Source organism: Ascaphus truei, chromosome 5, assembly GCF_040206685.1.
Source record: "Ascaphus truei isolate aAscTru1 chromosome 5, aAscTru1.hap1, whole genome shotgun sequence".
NCBI classification, from domain to species: Eukaryota; Metazoa; Chordata; class Amphibia; order Anura; family Ascaphidae; genus Ascaphus; species Ascaphus truei.
Window position 1 is genome coordinate 308,431,491 of NC_134487.1, and position 6,000 is coordinate 308,437,490.

Consider the following 6,000-nt stretch of genomic DNA (forward strand, 5'->3'; position numbering starts at 1 on the left):
CACCCGCGGGACACATCCGCCACCGCACCGGAGGTAAAAGGGGCTTATGGGGGAACCGGGTTACATATATATAAGTGAAAAGAACAAAGAGTGCAGATTCCTGTGTTATATAAATGCGGACAGTTTAATTAAAAAAACAGGGAGAACCAGTTCCCTATAGAATGAAACAGATGGTGGATACAATAAAAATACAGTGTACATAAATGTATAAGAAGCAATACAATGTGCCAATCAGGAGTTAATACTCCGTGTGCAGGAAAACATGTTAGGCCTCAGGTTGAGGCTAGCAATGCAAGCAGATTGCCAAGGGTGTGCAGTAGGCTAAAAGATTATAGCTATTTAGCATATAAAATATACGACATCCATATATAAACTGTAGAAAGTCTGTATATTGAACAATGGAGATATCCTGAGGAGAGAGGGAAAAAGAACGATCTCACCAATGATGATGGAATGTATTTGATCCAGGATTCACTGTCCCGCCAGCCAGGCCTCTCAGGTGAACAGCAGGACGGCCAAGATGTGCTGAGCCGGGAACAGTGTGATGGTGTGGATTTCTTGATAACACTCAAATACCGAATCGGGATACAAATGGGTAACCGCTAGCACCGCTGGTAAGGATATGAGCCCGATGTAATGAACAGGCAGATAGCCCATGAGCACTGAGCCAAACTCCATGGTTCCCTTCCTCACAAAGTGCACGTCTAAAACGCCACCAGGAAAAACAGCCTGCACGCTCCTCCCAACCTCCAAACAGCCCCAGTGTGACAGAGCGGCCTGTAGGCGAGGGCAGATAGACGCACAGACAGAGGGTTCCGCTTAAGTATAGAGGTTTATTTGCCACCAAACAGCAACAAAAACATTGGGGCTATTGCCCCTATAAGGCAAAACACAAAATAATAAAATCAAGTCCTATTCCCATTAGGAAAACTAACTACACCAGCAGGTCCCAAGCTAACGGCGCTGGCCAACTAACCTGGTTCCCAGGCCAGTAATATAGAAAGTCTTATCTGAATTGCAGCGATTCCTTCACAGGGTCTCAGTGTCACTCCTTCACTCCTTTAGGAACGCCGGTTCTGGGGAGCAATCTTTATCCTGGGTGTGATTCCCAGCTGGACTCCACAGGCCTACTTCCTTTAGTCCTAGGGTCCATAACAGCCAGACTATCTCCCGGCAGGGAGAACTTTCACTTCCAGTCTCTCTGTCTCTGACAGCTTCCTGTCTTTTTACTCCATCAGGAGTTGATTGTCCACACCTCCCTTTTCAGGTGTGCAATCCGACACCCGTGCAGTCTTTAATGCTTGGGAAGGGAGTTAACCTCTTCACTCCCTTACACCCAACCTAAGGGATTCCTCACACAGCTGATCAGTAATCAAAGTAGTGACGTAGCCCTACGTCAGCTGATGCGGTGACTTCATCAGGGGCGTTCAAAAAGAGGTTGCCTTGAATATTTATAGCCCATATGGAAAGTCCTGATAAATGGATCCCAATATACTGTAGCATTGACTGAACTTCAATTATAAATGCAGTATAATATGGCCTATTGAATTAATGATACAACTGACTAATGACCATAATCATCATAAATGATATAAAAATGATAAAGACAAGAAAAACAATGATTAAGACAAGAAAACATATAAATATATAAAAAAGTGTCAATAATGGATAAACATGCCTGCTGATATTCAAACTACTGTATGCCTGCGACCATGGACCAGCATACTAACACATAAAAAATATACTCAATATTAAATTAACCACTTAACCAAATGGAAATATCAACATGGGGTATATTAGATAAAATAATTAGATAAAAATTACCCAATTGTGTATAAAAATATACATATAAATATTAATCTAAATGATACCCTATCCAATCAAAGAAAAATAAGGAATATATAATATTAAAAATGTGTATATATGTGTGTGTGTGTGTGTGTGTGTGTGTGTGTGTGTGTGTGTGTGTGTGTGTGTGTGTATATACAACTCAAGGGGAATGAAAATTGATACAAAGCATACAAAAATGAGAAGCTGGACACTAGACAATGGTACTAGTGTCCAGATTCTCATTGATGCCTCCTGCTATCCATCTATTCAGCTTGAATATCCAAAAGATCGCCCTACGAGAAAGCACTCTAATCCTATCTCCCGACAAAATGGAGGGAGGGATGTGTTCCAAACCCATGACTCTAAGACCAACAGTGGTCTTATTATAGCACAGGAGATGATGTTTAGACAAATAATGATTAGTAACACAGTTTAAAACATTCCTCCTGTGCTCTAAAAATCTAGTGCAAAGGGGTTGTGTTGTGTGACCTACATATTGTAGGCCGCATCCACAAGCAAATAAACCACAAAAGCCATTTGACAGTTGATGAAGCCTTTGACTACAAATGTCTCTCCATTAGAATGGGACACATTTTTTTTGTTTGTATCTAAGAAGGTACAAGTGAGACATCTCCCGCAATAGGGGGCTATTGCACCTGATGGCCTAGAACCAAGGGTTCCTGCAGGTGAAGAACTTTGTCGGAGTCAACATAGTTTTATGGCACTCCACCTTCCTGTAAATAATAGAAGGTTGTTGATCTAAATGATCTCTCAAAACAGGGTCATGTTTCAAAATGCCCCGATGCCTGTTGAATATGGCCTTAACAGATCTATAAGACGGACTAAACTTGGTAGAAAAAGACATTCTATCTTACACAAAGGACTGCCTTTTCTTTAGACCCTTAGCCAAATGTTTCTCTTTGGTGGCACTGAGCAATACCTGTCTATCAAAACATGCAGCTCTCAAAAAAGATTCTTCAATATGAGAACTGTCATAACCTCTCTCAATGAATTTAGCCTTCATAATGTTAGACTGAACAACGAAATCGAGATCAGTGGAGCAGTTGCGCTTCAATCTGCCAAATTGACTAAAAGGAATATTCCTTAGCCAACCTTGGTGATATGAAAACACAAAAAGTGGCGCAAAAAGAGAAAAAACTAAATTAGTAACAAAATATAATTTATATGTCACTTTGGAAAACATATAACACTTACATTAAAAGAGGTAAATCAGATTGATCTAATCATCTGCACACCCACAGAGGGTCGGGCGCTGTACCCAGAGACCCCGCGATCCAAAAAAGTCCTCAGATGTTTAAAGGAAATAGTCCCGCTACAAGGATGGTATTCAGCAACCAGATACAACTTTCAGTAGGCGTTCCTCGTGGTCTACTCTGATGGCAGCTTCCGGATGTCTGTCGTCACGAGCGTCACGTCGCTGCGTGGGTCATAACGATCCTCGGTTTTATCGTCCACCAAAAACTGACGGGAGAGGGCACCGGCATAGACATTTTTTGAACCCGGTAGGAAAGAAATAATATCATTGAAACGGGAAAAGAAACGCGACCACCGGGCTTGTCGAGCCCCTAGGCGACGAGCACCCTTGATGTAGAGTAAGTTCTTGTGGTCGGTCAAGATGGCGATAGGATTCTCTGTGCCTTCTAAAAGATGAATACATTCTTCTAGAACTAACTTGATAGCTAGAAGTTCCCGGTTATCTACGTCATAATTTTGTTCGGCTGGAGAACATTTTTTCGAGAAAAAGGCACACGGATGAAGTTTAGCTTGAGGAGTCCTTCTCTGAGACAGGATAGCTCCGGCCCGACGTCTGATGCATCCACTCGAAGGTGAACGGTAGTTTGGGATCCGGATGTATGAGGATGGGTGCAGAAACGAAGGCGGTTTTCAGATGATCAAAGGCTTGGCTAGCCGCTGAGGACCATGAAGTAGGATCCGCACCTTTCTTCATTAAGGCTGTAATGGGAGCTACCGCAGAAGAGAAATTTTGAATGAACCTGCGGTAGTAACTCGCGAAGCCCAGAAGGCGCTGTACAGCCTTGAGAGTAGTGAGGCGAGGCCAATCCAGGACCGCCTTCACCTTAGCTGGATCCATGGTGAGACAGTGTCAGAAATTATGTATCCGAGAAATGCTGTGGAGGTTTGGTGGAACTGACACTTTTCCAGCTTGGTGAACAAATGGTTTTCACGTAGGCGTAACAGTACCTGTTTGATATGGCCGACATGTTCCAGAGAAGACTTAGAAAAAATCATTATGTCATCCAAATAGACGATAACAAACTGATTGAGCAGGTCCCTGAAGATTTCATTAACGATGTCTTGGAAGATGGCCGGGACATTACAGAGGCCGAAGGGCATGACAAGGTAATCATAATGGCCATCTTGAGTATTGAAAGTCGTTTTCCATTCGTCACCCTGGCGAATTCTTACCAAATTGTAGGCCCCATGCAGGTCCATGTATGGGGTGGAGAGAACTCCAAAAACTGGTGCTGCAAGAAATGACAAGCAGTTTCACTGCAATAATGGAAGTATATCAGCCCTGGACCCGGAGCTGAATCCACTTGATAATAAACATATAAAAGGAGTACACAGTGTGCGAAATGGTCTCAGTACCTCAGGAAGTGGGCCAAAGCATGGTAAGGAGCAAGGATCCAAGCAGAGAACCCCGTCAATGAGCAAAGCTCCGCCACTACCCTCACCACTCCTGGCATCCTACACACAACTGGTAAGCCCCTTAAGGGCGCGGTACACACGGACTTGACACGTCGCTGTCGCCCATCAGATACCATTGATCCCAAGACTCGATCCGGGTGCAGTGTCGGCGTGCTCCAGCCTCAGGAAGTCAGACAGAAAATAGGTAGGTATGGCGGTTCACAGCCGTCCGTAGGGTAAGGATGAAGCGCAAACCATAAATAAAAGAAAAAACTTTTAATGTGCACTAGACATTACAGGATGCCACAAGAACACTCTAACCCTAACTCTCTAGAGAGTGTTCTTGTGGCATCCTGTAATGTCTAGTGCACATTAAAAGTTTTTTTTTATTTATGGTTTGCGCTTCATCCTTACCCTACCTTACTCTGGCTGTGAACCGCCATACTACCTTTTTTCTGCCCATGCAGGTCCAGTTTGGTGAAGGTCATGGCCCCTTGGAGGCGATAGAAGAGTTCCAAAATCAATGGCAAGGGGTAATGTTTTTTGATGGTGATCTTGTTAAGAGCTCTATAATCGATACAGGGCCGTAGAGATGTGTCCTTCTTCTTCACGAAGAAGAAGCCTGCTCCAGCTGGAGAAGAAGATTTCCGAATAAACCCCTTTAGTCCATTTTCTTGAATGTACTCCTTCATGGCTTTAGTCTCTGGAAGGGAAAGTGGATATGAGCTTCCCCAACTGGGTAGCAGGTCCATAGGATAATCGAAGGCACGATGAGGTGGCATAAGCTCCGATCTTGCTTTATCAGAAACATCACGAAAATCAATGTAAACCTCGGGCAAAGTTACCTTCTCTTCTTTAGCAGCAGCAACCCCGTATATACTTTTGACAGGCACCGCACAATTCTTAGAACATGAAGCGCTCCACAGAACAGGTTCCTTGTCAGTCCAATCAATAGATGGGTTGTGAAGTTGAAGGCCACGGGAGGCCAAGAATCATGTCGACCGATGGAGTATGGATGGCATCCAGCTGGATCTCTTCCGTATGGTTGTCACGGAAGAGGTCAGGTTTATCAACACCTTTTTATACTGGTATCATTGATTGAGCAAAGCAAGGAAGTAAAATAAATTGTAATTTATTTCAGTAAAAGGCATACACGCAATGTAACACAATTTACAGGGTTAACACACTTACTGGGAACGGGGCTAACGAATAAACTTGTCCTTTAAACGAAATTCACAACAATGACCTCTGTAAGGGCCCTTTCCAATGACTGGGAGGTACTCACGAAAGTCCTGGAACTGGGGGCTACTCCGACGTAACATTATGACGAGCCCACAAGACGCAGACCAGGCCGAACTGAGGCAAGCAATCTCTACGCTGATACAGCAAAACCAGGCCATGGCCGATCAGATTGTGGCCCTAACACGCCAAATGGCTAAACTTTCGGCTCTGGTACCGGAAGCACCTGTTCCTCTTTCTCCTCCACAGGGTGCAGAACCA